Here is a 25,127-nt window from a genome sequence, read left to right on the forward strand (position 1 = left end):
GTACACGTTTACATATGTGATTTAGTAGGCTGGAAACATTAAAATAATAAATAAACATACTGAAGACAGTTAAAAGAGGAGATGAAACAGTGTGTGCAGTGTTTGTTGGTGCTTGTAATTCGTGGTGCCCCGATATACATTCTTATAGGTACTGCAGCTAGCCCACCGCCAATCGTGCAAACGCCAAGAAAATTACTGTAAAAGCTATACATAATCTATTGTCTGGCTTTGTCTTCGCGCATGCTCTTTTTCAGTTTTTTCTAATTTATTTTCGCACGCTTAGTCTTACAATACCACTTATCAGTCCCTGATTAAGTTACACATTATTACTGTTATTTAATCAAAGTGCGCGTAATTGTGGATCGCATTATTAATGATTATTTAACGTCTCTTACAAAGAAACTTACTTGACGCCATGTTACGACGTTAATGTTAACTTATTAAGAAAAAAAGTACTCCAAAGCACACCGTATGAAAAAAAAATGTAAGTGATAAGTAAGTATAGCATAAGATCGCGGTGGCTGTTAAAAGGAGTGAGAAGTGTTAAAAGTCTTTTTTTACACGGTAGAGAAAAATAGTTCCTGCCAGCTGGAAGTGTGACGCAGGCTGTTCATTACATCGCGTGTTTTGTGAGTACCCGTGAGTACTTACGTGCCTGAAAAGCTTATGCACTTACAGATGGGTTGTGTTGTGTGTTGATATGACTGCTGAAGAGCAGAGTAAATTGTTATGTTGTGCTAAAAAAATGACGTTCGGGAGCTGTGTTTGTTTTCGGAGGATCTAAATATTGACGATAGTTTGATGCCTCAATCATAAAAATTTACTTAACGCCACATGACATGTTAATGTAAATGAAGGCTTGCCGTCCTGTACGTTTTTTCGTCGAAGGCGTTAAATAATTGCATATGAATTCTGCTTGTTATACGCAGTTCGGATTCTTTGAGTATTGGAAATAAACAAAAAATATGTAGTATCTACTGTACGTGATAATAACAACAGTTTTTTACCTTATGAAAAAACAAGGTTAGGCAGTGCGGCAATGAAAAGTTTAAGGCAAGTGCTCCGTAGAATAAAAGTTAGGATCATAGTACAGCTGTAATAGAAGGACATGATTGTCTTGTTGGCAATCCCTGACGTGGCAGGACACGACTCTCCTTTAAATAATTAAATTTTCTAATGGTTATTGATATTATTGTTAATATTTATTCTTAAGAAAATTCACTGATTAAAAATTTATTTTTCTGCTAAGAATTTAAAGTATATTTTTCTGCGAGGAAATGTCTAATTTCATCAGCAAAATCGAACTTTCACCAATGTACATGTATATCATTTACGTAGTATCATATGTTGTATTAACTGGATTCCTCTCTGGATAGACCACGTAGTCGCGTACTCGTACTTCAAGAAACAGAAAATAATTCTCCAAGGCAAAGTAAAACCTAGGTGTTATCTACGTACACGTTTACATATGTGATTTAGTGGGCTGGGAACATTAAAATAATAAATAAACATACTGAAGACAGTTAAAAGAGAAGATGAAACAGTGTGTGCAGTGTTTGTTGGTGCTCGTAATTCGTGGTGCCCGAATATACATTCTTATAGGTACTGCAGCTAGCCCACCGCCAATCGTGCAAACGCCAAGAAAATTACTGTAAAAGCTATACATAATCCATTGTCTGGCTTTGTCGTCGCGCATGCTTTTTTTCATTTTTTTCTTATTTATTTTTGCACGCTTAGTCTTACAATACCACACATCAGTCACTGATTAAGTTAAACATTATTACTGTTATTTAATAAAAGTGCGCGTAATTGTGGATCGCATTATTAATGATTATTTAACGTCTTTTACAAAGAAACTCACTTGACGCCATGTTACGACGTTAATGTTAACTTATTAAGAAAAAAAGTACTCCAAAGCACACCGTATGAAAAAAGAATGTAAGTGATAAGTGAGTATAGCATAAGATCGCGGTGGCTGTTAAAAGGAGTGAGAAGTGTTAAAAGTCTGTTTTTACACGGTAGAGAAAAATAGTTCCTGCCAGCTGGAAGTGAGACGCAGGCTGTTTATTACATCGCGTGTTTTGTGAGTACCCGTGAGTACTTACGTGCCTAAAAAGCTTATGCACCTACAGATGGGTTGTGTTGTGTGTTAATATGACTGCTGAAAAGCAGAGTAAATCGTTATGTTGTGCTAAAAAAATGACGTTCGGGAGCTGTGTTTGTTTTCGGAGGATCTAAATATTGACGATAGTTTGATGCCTCAATCATAAAAATTTACTTAACGCCACATGACATTTTATTGTAAATGAAGGCTTGCCGTCCTGTACGTTTTTTCGTCGAAGGCGTTAAATAATTGCATATGAATTCTGCTTGTTATACGCAGTTCATATTCTTTGAGTATTGGGAATAAACAAAAAATATGTAGTATCTACTGTACGTGATAATAACAACAATTCTTTACCTTATGAAAAAACAAGGTGAGGCAGTGCGGCAATGAAAAGTTTAAGGCAAGTGCTCCGTAAAATAAAAGTTAGGATCATAGTACAGCTGTAATAGAACGACATGATTGTAGTGTTGGCAATCCATGACGTGGCAGGACACGACTCTCCTTTAAATAATTAAATTTTCTAATGGTTATTGATATTATTGTTAATATTATTTCTTAAGAAAATTCACTGATTAAAAATTTATTTTTCTGCTAAGAATTTAAAGTATATTTTTCTGCGAGAGAATGTCTAATTTCACCAGCGAAATCAAACTTTCACCAATGTACATGTATATCATTTACGTAGTATCATTTGTTGTATTAACTGGATTCCTCTCTGGATAGACCACGTAGTCGCGTACTCGTACTTCAAGAAACAGAAAATAATTCTCCAAGGCAAAGTAAAACCTAGGTGTTATCTACGTACACGTTTACATATGTGATTTAGAAGGCTGGGAACATTAAAATAATAAATAAACATACTGAAGACAGTTAAGAGAGGAGATGAAACAGTGTGTGCAGTGTTTGTTGGTGCTCGTAATTCGTGGTGCCCGGATATACATTCTTATAGGTACTGCAGCTAGCCCACCGACAATCGTGCAAACGCCAAGAAAATTACTGTAAAAGCTATACATAATCTATTGTCTGGCTTTGTCGTCGCGCATGCTTTTTTTCATTTTTTTCTTATTTATTTTTGCACGCTTAGTCTTACAATACCACACATCAGTCACTGATTAAGTTAAACATTATTACTGTTATTTAATAAAAGTGCGCGTAATTGTGGATCGCATTATTAATGATTATTTAACGTCTCTTACAAAGAAACTCACTTGACGCCATGTTACGACGTTAATGTTAACTTATTAAGAAAAAAAGTACTCCAAAGCACACCGTATAAAAAAAGAATGTAAGTGATAAGTGAGTATAGCATAAGATAGCGGTGGCTGTTAAAAGGAGTGAGAAGTGTTAAAAGTCTGTTTTTACACGGTAGAGAAAAATAGTTCCTGCCAGCTGGAAGTGTGACGCAGGCTGTTCATTTCATCGCGTGTTTTGTGAGTACCCGTGAGTACTTACGTGCCTAAAAAGCTTATGCACCTACAGATGGGTTGTGTTGTGTGTTGATATGACTGCTGGAGAGCAGAGTAAATTGTTATGTTGTGCTAAAAAAATGACGCTCGGAAGCTGTGTTTGTTTTTGGAGGATCGAAATATTGACGATAGTTTGATGCCTCAATTATAAAAATTTACTTAACGCCACATGACATGTTAATGTAAATGAAGGCTTGCCGTCCTGTACGTTTTTTCGTCGAAGGCGTTAAATAATTGCATATGAATTCTGCTTGTTATACGCAGTTCAGATTCTTTGAGTATTGGGAATGAAAAAAAAAAATGTAGTATCTACTGTACGTGATAATAACAATAATTTTTTACCTTATGAAAAAACAAGGTTAGGCAGTGCGGCAATGAAAAGTTTAAGGCAAGTGCTCCGTAAAATAAAAGTTAGGATCATAGTACAGCTGTAATAGAAGGACATGATTGTCTTGTTGGCAATCCATGACGTGGCAGGACACGACTCTCCTTTAAATAATTAAATTTTCTAATGGTTATTGATATTATTGTTAATATTATTTCTTAAGAAAATTCACTGATTAAAAACTTATTTTTCTGCTAAGAATTTAAAGTATATTTTTCTGCGAGAGAATGTCTAATTTCACCAGCGAAATCAAACTTTCACCAATGTACATGTATATCATTTACGTAGTATCATTTGTTGTATTAACTGGATTCCTCTCTGGATAGACCACGTAGTCGCGTACTCGTACTTCAAGAAACAGAAAATAATTCTCCAAGGCAAAGTAAAACCTAGGTGTTATCTACGTACACGTTTACATATGTGATTTAGTGGGCTGGGAACATTAAAATAATAAATAAACATACTGAAGACACTTAAAAGAGGAGATGAAACAGTGTGTGCAGTGTTTGTTGGTGCTCGTAATTCGTGGTGCCCGGATATACATTCTTATAGGTACTGCAGCTAGCCCACCGCCAATCGTGCAAACGCCAAGAAAATTACTGTAAAAGCTATACATAATCCATTGTCTGGCTTTGTCGTCGCGCATGCTTTTTTTCATTTTTTTCTTATTTATTTTTGCACGCTTAGTCTTACAATACCACACATCAGTCACTGATTAAGTTAAACATTATTACTGTTATTTAATAAAAGTGCGCGTAATTGTGGATCGCATAATTAATGATTATTTAACGTCTCTTACAAAGAAACTCACTTGACGCCATGTTACGACGTTAATGTTAACTTATTAAGAAAAAAAGTACTCCAAAGCACACCGTATGAAAAAAGAATGTAAGTGATAAGTGAGTATAGCATAAGATAGCGGTGGCTGTTAAAAGAAGTGAGAAGTGTTAAAAGTCTGTTTTTACACGGTAGAGAAAAATAGTTCCTGCCAGCTGGAAGTGTGACGCAGGCTGTTCATTTCATCGCGTGTTTTGTGAGTACCCGTGAGTACTTACGTGCCTAAAAAGCTTATGCACCTACAGATGGGTTGTGTTGTGTGTTGATATGACTGTTGGAGAGCAGAGTAAATTGTTATGTTGTGCTAAAAAAATGACGTTCGGGAGCTGTGTTTGTTTTTGGAGGATCGAAATATTGACGATAGTTTGATGCCTCAATTATAAAAATTTACTTAACGCCACATGACATGTTAATGTAAATGAAGGCTTGCCGTCCTGTACGTTTTTTCGTCGAAGGCGTTAAATAATTGCATATGAATTCTGCTTGTTATACGCAGTTCAGATTCTTTGAGTATTGGGAATGAAAAAAAAAAATGTAGTATCTACTGTACGTGATAATAACAATAATTTTTTACCTTATGAAAAAACAAGGTTAGGCAGTGCGGCAATGAAAAGTTTAAGGCAAGTGCTCCGTAAAATAAAAGTTAGGATCATAGTACAGCTGTAATAGAAGGACATGATTGTCTTGTTGGCAATCCATGACGTGGCAGGACACGACTCTTCTTTAAATAATTAAATTTTCTAATGGTTATTGATATTATTGTTAATATTATTTCTTAAGAAAATTCACTGATTAAAAATTTATTTTTCTGCTAAGAATTTAAAGTATATTTTTCTGCGAGGGAATGTCTAATTTCACCAGCGAAATCGAACTTTCACCAATGTACATGTATATCATTTACGTAGTATCATATGTAGTATTGACTGGATTCCCTTTCTGGATGCACCACGTAGTCGCGTACTCGTACTTCAAGAAACAGAAAATAATTCTCCAAGGCAAAGTAAAACCTAGGTGTTATCTACGTACACGTTTACATATGTGATTTAGTGGGCTGGGAACATTAAAATAATAAATAAACATACTGAAGACAGTTAAATGAGGAGATGAAACAGTGTGTGCAGTGTTTGTTGGTGCTCGTAATTCGTGAAGCCCGGATATACATTCTTATAGGTACTGCAGCTAGCGCACCGCCAATCGTGCAAACGCCAAGAAAATTACTGTAAAAGCTATACATAATCTATTGTCTGGCTTTGTCGTCGCGCATGCTTTTTTTCATTTTTTTCTTATTTATTTTTGCACGCTTAGTCTTACAATACCACACATCAGTCACTGATTAAGTTAAACATTATTACTGTTATTTAATAAAAGTGCGCGTAATTGTGGATCGCATTATTAATGATTATTTAACGTCTCTTACAAAGAAACTCACTTGACGCCATGTTACGACGTTAATGTTAACTTATTAAGAAAAAAAGTACTCCAAAGCACACCGTATGAAAAAAGAATGTAAGTGATAAGTGAGTATAGCGTAAGATCGCGGTGGCTGTTAAAAGGAGTAAGAAGTGTTAAAAGTCTGTTTTTAGACGGTAGAGAAAAATAGTTCCTGCCAGCTGGAAGTGAGACGCAGGCTGTTCATTACATCACGTGTTTTGTGAGTACCCGTGAGTACTTACGTGCCTAAAAAGCTTATGCACCTACAGATGGGTTGTGTTGTGTGTTGATATGACTGCTGGAAAGCAGAGTAAATTGTTATGTTGTGCTAAAAAAATGACGTTCGGGAGCTGTGTTTGTTTTCGGAGGATCGAAATATTGACGATAGTTTGATGCCTCAATCATAAAAATTTACTTAACGCCACATGACATGTTAATGTAAATAAAGGCTTGCCGTCCTGTACGTTTTTTCGTCGAAGGCGATAAATAATTGCATATGAATTCTGCTTGTTATACGCAGTTCATATTCTTTGAGTATTGGGAATAAACAAAAAATATGTAGTATCTACTGTACGTGATAATAACAACAATTCTTTACCTTATGAAAAAACAAGGTGAGGCAGTGCGGCAATGAAAAGTTTAAGGCAAGTGCTCCGTAAAATAAAAGTCAGGATCATAGTACAGCTGTAATAGAACGACATGATTGTAGTGTTGGCAATCCATGACGTGGCAGAACACGACTCTCCTTTAAATAATTAAATTTTCTAATGGTTATTGATATTATTGTTAATATTATTTCTTAAGAAAATTCACTGATTAAAAATTTATTTTTCTGCTAAGAATTTAAAGTATATTTTTCTGCGAGGGAATGTCTAATTTCACCAGCGAAATCGAACTTTCACCAATGTACATGTATATCATTTACGTAGTATCATATGTTGTATTAACTGGATTCCTCTCTGGATAGACCACGTAGTCGCGTACTCGTACTTTAAGAAACAGAAAATAATTCTCCAAGGCAAAGTAAAACCTAGGTGTTATCTACGTACACGTTTACATATGTGATTTAGTGGGCTGGGAACATTAAAATAATAAATAAACATACTGAAGACAGTTAAAAGAGGAGATGAAACAGTGTGTGCAGTGTTTGTTGGTGCTCGTAATTCGTGAAGCCCGGATATACATTCTTATAGGTACTGCAGCTAGCCCACCGCCAATCGTGCAAACGCCAAGAAAATTACTGTTAAAGCTATACATAATCCATTGTCTGGCTTTGTCGTCGCGCATGCTCTTTTTCATTTTTTTCTTATTTATTTTTGCACGCTTAGTCTTACAATACCACACATCAGTCACTGATTAAGTTACTCATTATTACTGTTATTTAATAAAAGTGCGCGTAATTGTGGATCGCATTATTAATGATTATTTAACGACTCTTACAAAGAAACTCACTTGACGCCATGTTACGACGTTAATGTTAACTTATTAAGAAAAAAAGTACTCAGAAGCACACCGTATGAAAAAAGAATGTAAGTGATAAGTGAGTATAGCATAAGATAGCGGTGGCTGTTAAAAGGAGTGAGAAGTGTTAAAAGTCTGTTTTTACACGGTAGAGAAAAATAGTTCCTGCCAGCTGGAAGTGTGACGCAGGCTGTTCATTTCATCGCGTGTTTTGTGAGTACCCGTGAGTACTTACGTGCCTAAAAAGCTCATGCACCTACAGATGGGTTGTGTTGTGTGTTGATATGACTGCTGGAGAGCAGAGTAAATTGTTATGTTGTGCTAAAAAAATGACGTTCGGGAGCTGTGTTTGTTTTTGGAGGATCGAAATATTGACGATAGTTTGATGCCTCAATTATAAAAATTTACTTAACGCCACATGACATGTTAATGTAAATGAAGGCTTGCCGTCCTGTACGTTTTTTCGTCGAAGGCGTTAAATAATTGCATATGAATTCTGCTTGTTATACGCAGTTCAGATTCTTTGAGTATTGGAAATGAAAAAAAAATATGTAGTATCTACTGTACGTGATAATAACAACAATTTTTTACCTTATGAAAAAACAAGGTTAGGCAGTTTGGCAATGAAAAGTTTAAGGCAAGTGCTCCGTAAAATAAAAGTTAGGATCATAGTACAGCTGTAATAGAAGGACATGATTGTCTTGTTGGCAATCCATGACGTGGCAGGACACGACTCTCCTTTAAATAATTAAATTTTCTAATGGTTATTGATATTATTGTTAATATTATTTCTTAAGAAAATTCACTGATTAAAAATTTATTTTTCTGCTAAGAATTTAAAGTATATTTTTCTGCGAGGGAATGTCTAATTTCACCAGCGAAATCGAACTTTCACCAATGTACATGTATATCATTTACGTAGTATCATATGTTGTATTAACTGGATTCCTCTCTGGATAGACCACGTAGTCGCGTACTCGTACTTTAAGAAACAGAAAATAATTCTCCAAGGCAAAGTAAAACCTAGGTGTTATCTACGTACACGTTTACATATGTGATTTAGTGGGCTGGGAACATTAAAATAATAAATAAACATACTGAAGACAGTTAAAAGAGGAGATGAAACAGTGTGTGCAGTGTTTGTTGGTGCTCGTAATTCGTGGTGCCCGGATATACATTCTTATAGGTACTGCAGCTAGCCCACCGCCAATCGTGCAAACGCCAAGAAAATTACTGTTAAAGCTATACATAATCCATTGTCTGGCTTTGTCGTCGCGCATGCTCTTTTTCATTTTTTTCTTATTTATTTTTGCACGCTTAGTCTTACAATACCACACATCAGTCACTGATTAAGTTACTCATTATTACTGTTATTTAATAAAAATGCGCGTAATTGTGGATCGCATTATTAATGATTATTTAACGTCTCTTACAAAGAAACTCACTTGACGCCATGTTACGACGTTAATGTTAACTTATTAAGAAAAAAAGTACTCCAAAGCACACCGTATGAAAAAAGAATGTAAGTGATAAGTGAGTATAGCATAAGATAGCGGTGGCTGTTAAAAGGAGTGAGAAGTGTTAAAAGTCTGTTTTTACACGGTAGAGAAAAATAGTTCCTGCCAGCTGGAAGTGTGACGCGGGCTGTTCATTTCATCGCGTGTTTTGTGAGTACCCGTGAGTACTTACGTGCCTAAAAAGCTTATGCACCTACAGATGGGTTGTGTTGTGTGTTGATATGACTGCTGGAGAGCAGAATAAATTGTTATGTTGTGCTAAGAAAATGACGTTCGGGAGCTGTGTTTGTTTTTGGAGGATCGAAATATTGACGATAGTTTGATGCCTCAATCATAAAAATTTACTTAACGCCACATGACATGTTAATGTAAAGGAAGGCTTGCCGTCCTGTACGTTTTTTCGTCGAAGGCGTTAAATAATTGCATATGAATTCTGCTTGTTATACGCAGTTCGGATTCTTTGAGTATTGGGAATGAAAAAAAAATATGTAGTATCTACTGTACGTGATAATAACAACAATTTTTTACCTTATGAAAAAACAAGGTTAGGCAGTGCGGCAATGAAAAGTTTAAGGCAAGTGCTCCGTAAAATAAAAGTTAGGATCATAGTACAGCTGTAATACAAGGACATGATTGTCTTGTTGGCAATCCATGACGTGGCATGACGCGACTCCGCTTCCAATAATTAAAACCCTTAATGGTTATCGATATCATTATTGTTGTCATTTTCTTAGAAAATCCACTAATGAAAAAGTTATTTATAATGAGTCATACTATTCGATATCACTCTGATTTTGCCTGTATGACTTATTAGAAAGTAAACAGTAAGGGTAGTTATCGCAATTCGCATCGTTTCGTATCATTAATTGTTAATAATTAATATACAATTAATGTGAATTACCTTCCTTCCAGGCATTTTCTGTACCTCTATCAAGAATTTAAAGGCTGTATTTTGCAAGGGAATTTCTAATTTTACCGGTGAAATTGAAACCCTACTACTAATACACGTGCCAGAACACCTATTAGTAATTGTTATTTTTGTTACCTCGAGCACGATATACTTCAATTCGTTGATATTGACATAACGTGAAGCTTGCACATTTAACGCTCGGTTGTTTCTGCGGTAATGTGTAAAAATTAATGCTAAAGCTGAAGAGCAGACTGAATCTGGTTTGATTAAACGTTGTGTTAAAAATATGACGTCAGGGAAATGTGGGTAATCGAAAGTACGGAGCAAGTACAGTGTACTTAAAAGCCGCTCCGTATAAAAAAAAATGAAAAAATTAAAGAAAAGTGAATGAGTGATGAGTTGGTATGGCATAAGATTGTAGTGGCTGTTGAGAGGAGTGAGAAGTGTTAAAAATCTGTTCTCACACGGTAGACAAAAATAGTTCCTGCCCACTGGAATTGTGATGCAGGCTGTTCATTACATCGCGTGTTCTGTTAGTACCCGTGAGTACCTACGTGCCTAAAAAGCTTATTCACCTATAGATGGGTTGTGTTGTGTCTAGATGTGACTGCTGGAGAGCAGAGTAAATTGTTTTGTTGTGCCAAAAAAAATGACGTTCCGGAGCTGTGTTTGTTTTCGGGGAATCGAATTATTGACGATAGTTTGATGCCCCAATCATAAAAATTCACTTGACGCCACATAACATGTTAATGTAAATGAAGGCTTGCCGTCTTGTACGTTTCTTCGTCGGAAGCGTTAAATAATTGCAAATGAATTCTGCTTGCTATACGCAGTTCGGATTCTCTAAGTATTGGGAATTAACAAAAAATATGTAGTATCTACTGTACGTGATAATAACCACAATTTCTTACCTCATAAAAAAACAAGGTGAGGCAGTGCGGCAATGAAAAGTTTAAGGCAAGTGCGTCGAAAAAAAAAAGTTATGATCATAGTACAGCTGTAATAGAAGGACATGATCGTCTTGTTAGCAATTTATGACGTGGCAGGACGCGACTCTCCTTTAAATAATTAAATTCCCTAATGGTTATTGATATCATTGTTGTTATTATTTTCTAAGAAAATTCACTGATTAACAATTTACTTCCCTGCCAAGATTTTAAAGTATTTTTTTTTGCGAGGTTATGTCTAATTTCACCAGCGAAATCGAACTTTTACCAATGTACATGTATATCATTTCTCTAGTGTCACATGTAGTATCAACTGGATTCCTCTCTAGATACACCGCGTAGTCGCGTTCTCGTACTTCAAGGAGCAGAAAATAATCCTACAAGGCTAAGTAAAACCTAGGTGTTATCTATGTACACGTTTACATATGTGATTTATTGGGCAGTAAACATTAAAATAATAAAAAAAAATACTAAAGACAGTTAAAAGTGGAAATGAAACAGTGTGTGCAGTGTTTGTTAGTGCTTGTGGTTCGTGGTGCCCCGATATACCTCCTTACGGGTACTGCAGCTAGCCTACCGGCCATCGTGCACACGCCAAGCGAATTACTGTAAGTGCTATACATAATTTATTGTCTGGCTTTGTCTTTGCGCATGTTTTTTTTCATTTTTTTCTTATTTATTTTTGCACGCTCAGACTTACAATACCACATATCAGTCACTGATTAAATTACACATCATTACTGTTATTTATTATCGAAGATTAAACAATAGGGGAAGAAAGCATGAAAAAATTAGTAATGTTGTACCTACGTATCATCATATTAGATATGTTTTTTTAAATTCATTATCATCGTTAAAGTTACATGTCAGGGGTGCAGAGAAGGGAAAGGCCGTGCTAGCCAGCGTGTACAAAATACAAAAATACATTGCGTTGGTGTTGGTGAATGCGTATATATATTGACAAAAAGAATCTTCTTATTAATTTATTTTTTTTACTTTGATGCTCGTATAGTATCGTCTGTAAGACTCATACTTATAGTATTTCAGGGGGCATCAGCAGCACAACGTTGTGTGCAACTACACCTTTCACAAGGAAAAGCTCGGGGTAGCTTCGCCTTGCTCTTGCATCCTGGCTCTATTTAAGCTGCTCGAGTTGTTTTTTCTACCCCACCCCCTTTTGCCACTCAGCCAACCTCGTGGTGGTTTCGCTCGCTCCGCCGATGTAGCATGGCACGGTAACAACGGTGGTGGCTGGCAAGCTCCAGCAGGCAGCAGTTAGTTTAAATCCGGCACATGGTGTAGGGACGTAGCACCACCCATTTATACTTGTAAATATTCGTGTACGTGTAAACGGGTGGCCAAGGGAATAGTGCAGGGCTTCGTATTGCGTCGTCACAATTATCGAAAGTGCAGGGTTAGTACACTGTACTTCAAAGCCACACCGAATAAAAAAAAAATAGAAAAATAAAAAAAATTGTATAAGTGATGAGTAAGATAGTGTTAGCTGTTAGCAGTGAGAGTAAATCGTTCTGTTGTGCTAAGAAAATGACGTTCGGTAAGTGCGTGTACTTGTCGATCTTATTATTGATGATAATTTAACGTCTCTTACAAAGAAACTCACTTGACGCCATGTAACGATGTTTATGTTAACGTATCAAGTAAAAAAGTACTCTGAAGCACACCGTATGAAAAAAGAATGTATGAGTGATAAGTGAGTATGGCATAAAATCGTGGTGGCTGTTGAGAAGAGTGAGAAGTGTTAAAAATCTGTTCTCACACGGTAAAGAAAAATAGTTCCTGCCAGCTAGAAGTGTGACGCAGGCTGTTCACTACATCGCGTGTTTTGTGAGTACCCGTGAGTACCTACGTGCCTAAAAAGCTTATGCACCTACAGATGGGTTGTGTTGTGTGTTCATGTGACTGCTGGAAAGCAGAGTGAATCGTTTTGTTGTGTTGAAAATATCACGTTCGGGAAATGCGTGTAATTGTGGATCGCATGATTACCGATAATTTGACGCCTCTTACAAAATAACTTGCTTGACGCCACGTTACAATGTTCATGTGAAAGGAGGTTTGCCGTTCTGTACGTTTTTTTTTGCGGCGTCGAATGATTGCTTATGAACTCTGTTCGCAACCCCGTACGCACTCTTGGATGTACGTACTCGTTTCACTTGTGCACTTGCTCTACGTTGATATAGCGTGCACTTGCGGCAAGTTGCGGCCTTTTTTGTGAGTTAGTTTGCTCCTTTTAAGTCTTACTTTTTTTAATTAATTTCGTTGTAATCGTACACGTCCTTAGTATTACAACTGTAGTTTTACTGCAAATCCCAAAAGAAATATTAGGAAATTTTTTCTACTTTTATAAAAGCTGTGGACCGCGTAGAGCGTTGTTAAAAATGAAAGGGTTGAAATGAGTACAGACAAGAAGGCAACGATAAAAGTGAAGTCCCGCCAGATGACGCAGGCGCAGTTCCGAGGTTTTTGATTTTTTAACAATACTTTCGTGTTTACTTATATCTTGACACGAAAATTTGGTGTTCTTTTTGGTGGTTCCTATGGTCTACTGACGTAGGAGAATCTAGAAATCCGTATCCCACGTCAAGATCTTTACGTTAGTAATTAGTTGAACTTCCTGAGATTAATGACTCCCTGAGATTAATGACTCCCTGAGATTAATGACCCCCTGAGTGCCCAATCCACGGAAGCCATAGAATCTCTAATAAAACATTAAATTTAAAAAAAACATCTGTGAGCTCTGAGTATCAATTTTATTCTAAACAAAATAATAAAACCAAAAAGCCTAAAAAAGAAATTCAGTGGAATAGCAGTGGAAAGGCAAAAGTAATGTCAAGAAAAAGTTCTTCAAATGTATTAAAGGTAAATTCTTTTTAATTCCAAATAATTTATTGATATATGTATAATTAACCTCATCCATCGTCATGCTATTACAGAAATAATGATTCTTAAGTATTCGCAATGTCAAGTCAATGTGTCGATAAAGATCTCAAACATGCTTTTAGAAGTGTAATTAGAAATAGTGCTGATTCGCAAGGAGGGCGTTCTGAAAGGATGCGAAAAGCATTGCAAAAAAAAATTACAAAAATTGACGAGTGTATTTCGAAGAAAAAGAAATAAAAATTCCGTCCGTTTTAATGTGTTAACTTATTTTATAATTGAAGCATACCTTTTTTTTACGAATTTTTGATACTACAACACTTTTGAAAAGTATTATATTACCATACTTTATCTGTTATAAAAGTTTATGCTTGCATTAATACATAATAATTTAGATAACCTTTCTCTGCGTATATTTCCATCTATCACTTATCAGCACACTACATTCGGGCAGTCTTCGGGCCTACTTTAACTGCCGAATATTTCGTTGCCTACTGTTTAGCCACATGTCAAATTTGCGCAACGACTCATTTCTGATCGGATGTATTTAAATAGAGCTGAGTTGAGATTTTTGCTATTGCTGTCTAAAGTATCTACATATGAGAATTTATTCAAAAAAGCAGATAGAGGAGTCAGGATTACTTTAGTTTCAACCTATTGGGGGAAAATCTTGTCAGGCACGGATTCAAGTACACCATTATCACACTGCAGATTGTCAGCAATGTGGGAAGGATTGCCCTTTATTTATTTTGATACTACTCTCTTGTTGAAAGTATTATTTTTTATAGCTTTCGTTTATAATTAAACTACTCTAGTTATGAATAAATAAATAACTAAAAATCTGCACTGAGAGGAGGATTTGTTATAAATTAACTTCATATGTTAACTATTAACTTACGTATGATATGTATACTGCGTGGTGCCATCTAACGTGGCGCAGGTTCAACGTAAATATGGCATGTAAACTATTAACATGCCGTCTGTGATAGTCAAAATTTAAAAAGTTATAAAGAACATGTAAACTTATTTTCTGTTAACATACTTGCACGTTAATAGTAAACAAATCTTTCTCTTAGTGTATCTTTTAAACATAATTAATCAAAAGACGAAATTCTTTTCCAGCATCTTCGCAAACAGAACATTGACTACGATCGCAAAATGACTGAAATCACGAGGATAAACTTTGAATTGCAGAATAAGTGCAAAGCCCTTAAGATGAAGATGTCACTACAGCCCGAGTGGCAGAACGTCGATCTCGACAAAGTTTTCCCGATCCAAGACATCGACATCAACGTAACGCATATCGGTAAGCTCCTGAAATAATCATTATTTATTGTTACTGATGAACGTTTACCATCGCACAATTTTGATTCCGTACAATCAATCTGAAGTTAGCAGGGACTTCCCAGCAGGAAGATTAAAAAAAAATTTTTTTCCTTCTTTTTCCTCTGATAAGAAATTGATTGCAAAACATATGAGCACAAGTGTACCAAAGTAAAAATAATTATTGATAATTAAAATACAAAGATTAGCAATCATATTGGTAAGTACCATAAGTGTCACCTAAGTAAAGCACTCATTCTATGCTTTTTGGATACAAGCTAGGGTAAAAATATCCAACCTGGTAAATCTAAATACACTAGCTGCTGTTAATAATCTAGAATTAAAAAAAATGATCATTCCAAAATATACAGGCCTGACTCTCCACACCGGTTCTCCTAACCGAATTTCCTCACTCTAGACAGCTGAATTAGCCTCGAGGTTAAAACAACGATAATTATCGTAACTAGGGGTAAGTGTACCTATCTCCGTGCTCTGCCCTATTACCGTGGATTTTGAAAAACTGATGATTACTTGCTCAAAATAAGAAATGTTTCATATAAAATAATTTTTCAATTTTAATAATCTAAAATGACGTTAATGTAGGTGCAATTCAAACAGAAATATTTGTGTATATTTTGAGTAAATAATTATTTTCCACGGTATTCGGTACAACGCGCTCATTAACTGATTGTGTACGTATTTCCGCGGTTAGCGTACGTAAACATAACCCTATACTTACAGAACGCACGACAGTTAACGCGTAAACAATTAGTAGGTAAGCACGACGATCTAACGTAACCAAGATGAAGAAAACTAAAAAAGGTAAGAAAGGCAAGAAATCGATCGAAATAAAGAAAAACAAAAAGTGTTACTTTCCAGAGACATTAAAATTAGCTTTAAAAAGTAACCATTCTGGAAAATCTATTGCTGAGTGCTCAAAAATGTATAAGATTCCCGAGTCTACCTTACGAGATAAGAAGACAAAACGATACGCAAGTGACAAGCCTGGACCTAAGACAATTTTAACTGAAGCGGAAGAAAAAGAGATTGTTGAATGGGTATTCTAAAGCTGTGAAAGCGGTTTTCCAGTCACTAAGAACCAGCTTCGTGAGAGTGTCAAAGTTATTTGTGAAGAGACGCAAAGAGAAAACCCATTTACAGAAAACAAGCCAGGGCGTCACTTGTTCGAAGGTTTTGTAAGAAGACATCCTAAAATCTCTCAAAGGATAACAGAAAAAGTATCTTTGAATCGAGCTAAGGTTTCCGAGTTCAGCATACGTAAATGGTTTTCAGAAATTCATGGTTACCGAGTTTCAGAAAATTTATTGGAAATGGATGCTTCCAGAATTTTCAATTGTGATGAAACTGGTTAGTAATTTATTTAAAAGTCAGAAGCTTTTTTTTTTCATTAGCTTAAAGCAGAATTTTTCAGCTTTAAGCCACGGTTCAAATATATTAGCCATAAATTCATAAAAAAGCTTTGCTGTCATCCAACCTGTCTCTGAAAATCCAAATGAAAAATTTGATGGAGCCATAGCAGCTGCATTGTCTGGCAATGATAATCCTTTGAATACAACAAACGAAGGTGCCAGAGTACCTGCTGCACTAGCTGTCACTAAAGTAGTAATACTTTCTTTCTCGTTGTTATTTACAATGCTATAGACATTTTTACATCCTTTCGGAGCCAATACGTGCTATGTTTGAGGATTTAAGAGTAGGCCTGCAACAGTAGAAGAATAATAGTACGACTATGAGAATGACTTTTAAATAATGATTTGATAGTATATATCAGTGCCCTCCGGTGAATTTGGAAATTCAAAGTGATCAGTGATCCGTTAGGGGCGAAATGTAACAAAATAAATAAATACAAGTGAAGTGTATTTAAATTTTCTTGCGTTGATTTATTGATGCGCAACGTTTCGCTGACAATATGCGTCAGCCTCATCAGGCTACAAAATTACAATTAAAAACACACAATGACTGATCTGGAAGGCTCAAACACAAAAATACAACAAATTTTTTATGTGAATTGTTACCGCAGGTACGCGAGAATTCGTAAGTTTGGTTGACTTACTCGTCACCTGTCGTGCTGTCGACTGACAATAAATTACAACAACAAGCCAGCGCTTATATAGGCGGAGCCGCAAAGGTAGACGGTAAAGGGCGATGAACTCGATCGGGACATTTAAACTTTTGTAGTAAAGGAAGGTATGCTCTATTAAAGGAAAGCACATCCTCCTTTCTGTTGATGTTGTGTTTGTCGAGTTTTATATAAAGCATTTCGGAAATAATTCTTTTTTTGTAATTGGATTCTTTGTCAAGGATTTTAAAGTTATCCCAATCCCATCCCAATCGAATTCATGGTCAAAATTGATTTGGTGTGCACAAACAACGGAATCGGAGTTTTTACTTTTCATATGTTCACTGATGCGGACCTCCGCCGCTCGCTTTGTTTCACCCTCATATGACGCAGGACAATTTTTACAATAAAACTTATATACTACATTTGTCTGTTTATGTTTATTCGTTGTATCTTTTCCTAAGCGGACGATATGCTGCAGTTTATTATTAATGAGAGGGTAAGTGTCAATATTGTAGGGTTTTAACATGGTTGAAATTTTTTCAAAATTATTGTCACTATATGGTATGCCTATTTTGCAGAGAGGGTGGGTGTTTATAGAGCTTCTGTTATGATTACTATATTTGTGTCTTTTTAATCTGACCTTTATGTTTTTATTAATAAAGTTAAAAGGGTAATTGTTTTTTATCAACAGGTTTTTCACCCTAGCAATATTCACACCGTGAAAACGTGTACTGGCAAGTAAGATCGCCTTATCAACCAAATTAAAAACAAGAAGTTAGTTAACGTTCCAATATCACACATTAATAATAGCTTTGAATTGAAAAACAAACTAAAAAATATAAAACCCACTACTAATTATAGACTAATGTCTTTAGATGTCAGCTCCGTATTTACTAATATTCCTCTAGAGTTGGTACTACGGAGCATCGATCGACGTATTGTGACCATAATGAATAAATGTCGAATCCCGGTTGATGAAATTCGACAATGTACAAAATTTTTGTTCAATAATACTTTTTTTACTTTTGACAACATTTTTTATTAACAAATTTTTGGCACGCCAATGGGTTCTCCTATTGAACCTTTGTTTGCTGACCTTGTAATGGACGACCTGGAAAATGATTGTCTCTCCATCTTAAAAAATAACTATAATATTATTCCATCTTTTTATTTTCGTTACGTGGATGATGTATTACTTTTTATTAATGTTGACCATATTGACCAAATTTTAAACATTTTTAATTCATATCATCCCAAACTACAATTTACATATGAAATGGAGATTGACAAGAAACTCAACTTTTAAGACTTGACGATAATAAGAAATTCTAATTATTTTAATTTTGACTGGTTTGAAAAACCTACTTCTTCTGGACGAATCTTAAATTATTTTTCTGGTCATCCAGTTAGCTATGAGAAAAATATTGTTTTTAATTTGGTTGATAAGGCGATCTTACTTGCCAGTACACGTTTTCACGGTGTGAATATTGCTAGGGTGAAAAACCTGTTGATAAAAAACAATTACCCTTTTAACTTTATTAATAAAAACATAAAGGTCAGATTAAAAAGACACAAATATAGTAATCATAACAGAAGCACTATAAACACCTACCCTCTCTGCAAAATAGGCATACCATATATTGACAATAATTTTGAAAAAATTTCAACCATGTTAAAACCCTACAATATTGACACTTACCCTCTCATTAATAATAAACTGCAGCATATCGTCCGCTTAGGAAAAAATACAACGAATAAACATAAACAGACAAATGTAGTATATAAGTTTTATTGTAAAAATTGTCCTGCGTCATATGAGGGTGAAACAAAGCGAGCGGCGGAGGTCCGCATCAGTGAACATATGAAAAGTTAAAACTCCGATTCCGTTGTTTGTGCACACCAAATCAATTTTGACCATGAATTCGATTGGGATGGGATTGGGATAACTTTAAAATCCTTGACAAAGAATCCAATTACAAAAAAAGAATTATTTCCGAAATGCTTTATATAAAACTCGACAAACACAACATCAACAGAAAGGAGGATGTGCTTTCCTTTAATAGAGCATACCTTCCTTTACTACGAAAGTTTAAATGTCCTGATCGAGTTCATCGCCCTTTACCGTCTACCTTTGCGGCTCCGCCTATATAAGCGCTGGCTTGTTGTTGTAATTTATTGTCAGTCGACAGCACGACAGGTGACGAGTAAGTCAACCAAACTTACGAATTCTCGCGTACCTGCGGTAACAATTTACATAAAAAATTTATTGTATTTTTGTGTTTGAGCCTTCCAGATCAGTCATTGTGTGTTTTTAATTTTAATTCTGTAGCCTGATGAGGCTGACGCATATTGTCAGCGAAACGTTGCGCATCAATAAATCAACGCAAGAAAATTTAAATACACTTCACTTGTATTTATTTATTTTGTTACATTTCGCCCCCAACGGATCACTGATCACTTTGAATTTCCAAATTCACCGGAGGGCACTGATATATACTATCAAATCATTATTTAAAAGTCATTCTCATAGTCGTACTATTATTCTTCTACTGTTGCAGGCCTACTCTTAAATCCTCAAACATAGCACGTATTGGCTCCGTAAGGATGTAAAAATGTCTATAGCATTGTAAATAACAACGAGAAAGAAAGTATTACTACTTTAGTGACAGCTAGTGCAGCAGGTACTCTGGCACCTTCGTTTGTTGTATTCAAAGGATTATCATTGCCAGACAATGCAGCTGCTATGGCTCCATCAAATTTTTCATTTGGATTTTCAGAGACAGGTTGGATGACAGCAAAGCTTTTTTATGAATTTATGGCTAATATATTTGAACCGTGGCTTAAAGCTGAAAAGATTAAGCGACCTGTCATTTTATTTGTGGATGGACACGTGTCCCACATGACACTGCATCTTAGCAAATTTTGTTCTGAGAAACAAATTATTGTTATTGCATTGCCACCCAATGCCACGCATCTGATTCAGCCGTTGGACGTTGGTTTCTTTAGGCTATTAAAAGTGCAGTGGCAGAAACAGTATCTTGAGTTTTGTAAAAGTTCTATATCTGTTGGAATTAATAAATATGAATTTGCCCCAATTTTGGACAAGACTTTGAAATTACTGAATGTTAAAAAAATATTAAGTAATAGTTTCAAAAAATGTGGACTGTTTCCTTTCAAGTGCGATGCCATAGATTTTAGCAAACTTTTTTTAAAAAATGCGACAACTTTAAATGTTGTTACTCCAGAATTAAATAAGTCTGATAATTTGATTGCCCAGAGCTGTATTGAAAAATTGTTAACCCAAGAGCAACTTGCATCTTTTAAAGCAAATGAAGGGCTAATCTGGAATGGTATTGAAAAAGATTTTAATCTATTTAAAGTGTGGTATCATTTAAATAGTAATGAAACTGATGGTGATAGTGAACAGGTAAGATTATCATTATTATTATGTTATGAGTACATATCACAGAATAGTATTTCTCTTAACACTTGAACTAATTACTCAGGCATTAAATACTTCTGCTGTCATGGAAATCCCAGATGATCAGACAATGCTATATAAAAATGCATTGGAAACTTCAGATAAACATTTCATGAATAAAAATTTATGTTTACACAATTGTTCAAAGGTGATGCTTATTTTTTTATTTGACTTAATGCAACAATGGATAATAATCAGTACATTACGTATCCAGGTAACTCAAAATACGTGTTCTTCAAGTGCAAGTAATTTAGCAGGCAATCAGCATGATGCAAGAAAGGAAAACATCTGCAATAATGTGGATCACTCTGATAAAATAATGAACAATGTATGATAGTGTAAATATATGTACAATTTTTTTATGATTTTTTTTATCTAAATAATAAAAATTTTCAGGAAAATACTAAACATGTGAGTAGTTAAAGTGATTCCGTGATCATTGAGTTTGTAAATATTGATCAAAGTGAGCTACGCAATGGACTAAGTGATATTGTAACAAAAAATAGTAATATTTTAGATTCTAGGGCAGTCGAAGAGACTCTAAACAAACAAAATGAATCTCTCATGTCAAATGCCTACAAGAACATTGTAGATGACTGTGATGAAAGTATATTCAATGAGGTTAAATGCACTAACAATACTAGTATTGATTCCAAAGATACGTGTGGCATAATGCATAAGAATTCTGATTATTGTGATTCACAAAGCGTTGATGTAATTACAAGTCAACTTGATTTATCTACAATGAAAGGAGAAGTTATCGAAGATTTTGCATCTTCCAATCAAGTATTATGTCAAGAAAATAAAGGAAAAGAAACTCGTAAACCATTAGCAGAAAAAATGCCAAATATCAGTATTAATACAGATGCGCATTTTCCTTCTAGTGCTTCTATAAAAACATTTCTGGCTTACCCAAATAGTGATATATTAACGACTAAAACAAATGGTAAAAAACGTAGAAAAGTTAAAACTCCTCCAGTAATCACTAGTACTGAATGGCAAAATATTGTCACAAAAAAAGAAGATGAGAAACGTTTAAAAATCGAACAGGCAGCGGTAAAAAGAAAAATAAAACTTGAAAAGAATGAAATCACAAAAAAACAAAAAGAAACTGAGGAATGAGAGAAAGAACAAAAAAAATTGTCAAGAGAACAGATAAGGATTGTAAGAGAAAGAGAAAAAGCTTTGAAAATACAGCAAAAAATTTCTATTTTGGAGCAAAACAAAAGTTCTATGGAGAATCAATTATCAAAAAAAAAAAAAAATAATCGACACGAAAAATTTAATTGAAAAACTTGAACGGCAAATCAAACAAGAGAATATTGAAGAATCAAATCATTTTTTACTACTAAATGAATAAGCAAGTACAAAAAAAAGTAACATTTTTTTTAAACAATAAATAAGTCATGTAGAAAATGTAAGTGAAATTTGCATTTTTTTTATTTTCCGCAAATACAACTTTCTTCACCCACGGGAATACGGACACGGTAATTGGGACTTTCGCGGTAATACGTACACGGTAATAGGTACACAACCACGGTAATACCAGCATACCGTTTTTATTCGTTTTAAAAATATTCTACTGCAGTTTTAGCTTCAAAAAATTCTTTTAAATATTCCGTAAGAGATTATGTAAGATTAAAAAAAAAAATATTCCAAAAAGTTTTAGTATCCTGCTTTTTATGGTGCATTTAAGTTGAAATTTTCAGTACGTGCCACGGAGATAGGTACAGTTACCCCTACAATACCGCGAAGGAGAAATTTGATCTCTCCCTCTCGCCCATCCGCGAGTATCGAAGTATCGCGTATCCCAACTTGGTTATGGCTGCACTGGCTCTTACTAATGAGCCTTTAGCCAATCAATTGGAAAGAATGAGAAGAACTATGGACTTACCGGTCACAGGTGCTTTCACTGATCGAAAAATGCCATTAGCTGGTAGTATGTTCAGTTCCGCTCCTCCTGGTAACCTTGCAAGTTCGGGACCCGCACCTCCGACCAACGCCACGCCACCAATCCTTTTTGAAGTGGCTTGCGTAGCTTCGATCGTTCGGATTCTCGTTTGGGCAGCTGCAACGATAGATTATCATAGATAAATCTTTCACTCGATAGATTTTTATCGACCACTCGATAAAAAAAAAGAACACTTACTAGTGACGCTTACGGCGGGCGCATGAGTGGTGAGTAACAAGGGGCGGCCTTCGTTGTTGGCGTAAGTCAAGGTTGACTGCAAAAGGGTGACACGATTCTCGTTGCTAGAAGTATTCGAAGCCACCAACAGCAATGACTTTTGTTCACCATTAGCCGATGACGTGGCTATCGTGATGTTCGACTGCACTATCAATGGACGCGTGTCAGCAGGTATCACTCGCAGCTGCTGTCCGAAATGCGTCAATGCACAGGCCATAGTGAATGTTGATAACCCTACGTTCTACACATTATTCACTAAAAATTCGACACAATTTACACTCGTACACCGGGAAGACTCTTGATGTAATCACTGGGTCGTTTATTAATTAATCACATGTTACATTTGTTTATTTATCGACTACTCGTTAACACTGGAATTAAAATATATAACAACCGAAGTAAAGACTGCTTAAGATTACAAGATCTCTCTTAAGATTTGTTCGGGAACTGAAATTGGGCTCTATATTGGTATTCTGGGCGACCCGGGCCCGGTGTCGTCCAATCTTAACCATGCGAACAAATTTGTAATACTGAGAGAGAGTCTACGAGAGCGTGAGTGCGCGGCAACGGCCCTATACTGACTGCTTGAGGATGGTGAGAGTATATCGCAAAGCAGGTGGAGTGACCATGCCATAGTGAATACAGTGGATCGAGGGACGGTGCGGCAGATAGGGTCACGTGGTGCTGATTGGCTCCGCCATTTTCAGCAACTCCCACTATTTTCCAGTGTTTATAAATATACAGTTCTATGCCTAAGTCATTGCAGAGCCAGTGCTCCCAAATGTGACTGGCAAACTTGCGGGAAATTCAAATTGGCTATGTGGAGCAAGACGCAAAACCCCAGATAACTCGACAACATTTCATACACCATAACTTGATAAATTAATCCTAAGCTATTTAACCCAATAACTCAACGCACCTTAAAGCAGTATCACAAGCTTCACTAATTAATAAAATACATTAAACAATAACGCAAGCGCCTATCCCTACACAACCCGGAGCGCTTACTGGCCACTTTATTTTTTAATATAATAAATAAAATAACAGAAGTGCCAATCTCCACACAACCCGGGGCGCTTACTGGCCACTTTGTTTATTAATCAAATGAATAAAATAACACTAGCGCCAATCCCCACACAACCCGGGGCGCTTACTGGCATCTTTGTTTATTAATTGACTAAATAAAATAACACAAGTGCCAATCACTACACAACCCGGGGCGCTTACTGGCCGCTTTGTTTATAAATTAAAAAAAATAAAATAACACTAGCGCCTATCATAACACAACCCGGGGTGCTTACTGGCCGCTTTGTTTATTAATTAAATAAATAAAATAACACAAGCGCCTATCACCACACAACCCGGGGCACTTTTTGATTGCTTTGTTTATTAATTGAAAAAATAATTAACGCACGTGCCAATCACCACACAACCCAGGGCGCTTACTGGCCGCTTTGTTTATTAATTGACTAAATAAAATAACACAAGCGCCTATCACCACACAACCCGGGGCACTTTTTGGTTGCTTTGTTAATTAATACAATAAATAAAATAACAGAAGCGCCAATCCCCACACAACCCGGGACACTTTTTAGTTGCTTTGTTTATTAATTGAAAAAATAATTAACGCAAGTGCCAATCACCAAACAATCCGGGGTGCTTACTGGCCGCTTTGTTTATTAATTGACTAAATAAAATAACACAAGTGCCAATCCCTACGTAACCCGGGGCGCTTACAGGTTGCATTATTTGTTTGGAGAAAGCATCAAATGATAAATAAAATCAAGCGCAACTAGAAAGTGCTCTTTATAGTTTGGTAATAGGCATTCGTGTTATTACTTTATAAATTTTATTAATTTTTAAAATCCTCATCTAGCTCTCCGGAATGTGTGGTGATTGGCACTTGCGTTAATTATTTTTTTAATTAATAAACAGAGTGGCCAGTAAGCGGCCCAGGTTGTGTGGGAATTGGCGCATGTGTTATTTTATTTGTTATATTAATTAACAAAGCGGCCAGTAAGCGCCCCGGGTTGTGTGGGGATTGGCGCTTGTGTTATTTTATTTATCATTTTAATTATCAAAGTTGCCAGTAAGTT

The 25,127-nt window shown here is 35.7% G+C and overlaps 1 long non-coding RNA gene across 1 annotated transcript in view; it reads right to left on the bottom strand.

Moving 5' to 3' along the window:
- LOC149373323 (uncharacterized) overlaps positions 1–23,158 on the bottom strand; it is a 103,193-nt gene extending 80,035 nt beyond the window's left edge. Inside the window, exons 1-2 of the long non-coding RNA XR_016293414.1 lie at positions 22,993–23,158; positions 22,738–22,911 (exon numbers count right to left, since the gene is read on the bottom strand). This is a non-coding gene — a long non-coding RNA (uncharacterized LOC149373323). The remainder of the gene's footprint in view (positions 1–22,737; positions 22,912–22,992) is intronic.
- Positions 23,159–25,127: the final 1,969 nt, after the last annotated feature.

This window comes from Copidosoma floridanum, unplaced genomic scaffold (assembly GCF_036245765.1).
Source record: "Copidosoma floridanum isolate Cflo_tuat_1 unplaced genomic scaffold, Cflo_Japanese_pri ptg000032l, whole genome shotgun sequence".
NCBI lineage: Eukaryota > Metazoa > Arthropoda > Insecta > Hymenoptera > Encyrtidae > Copidosoma > Copidosoma floridanum.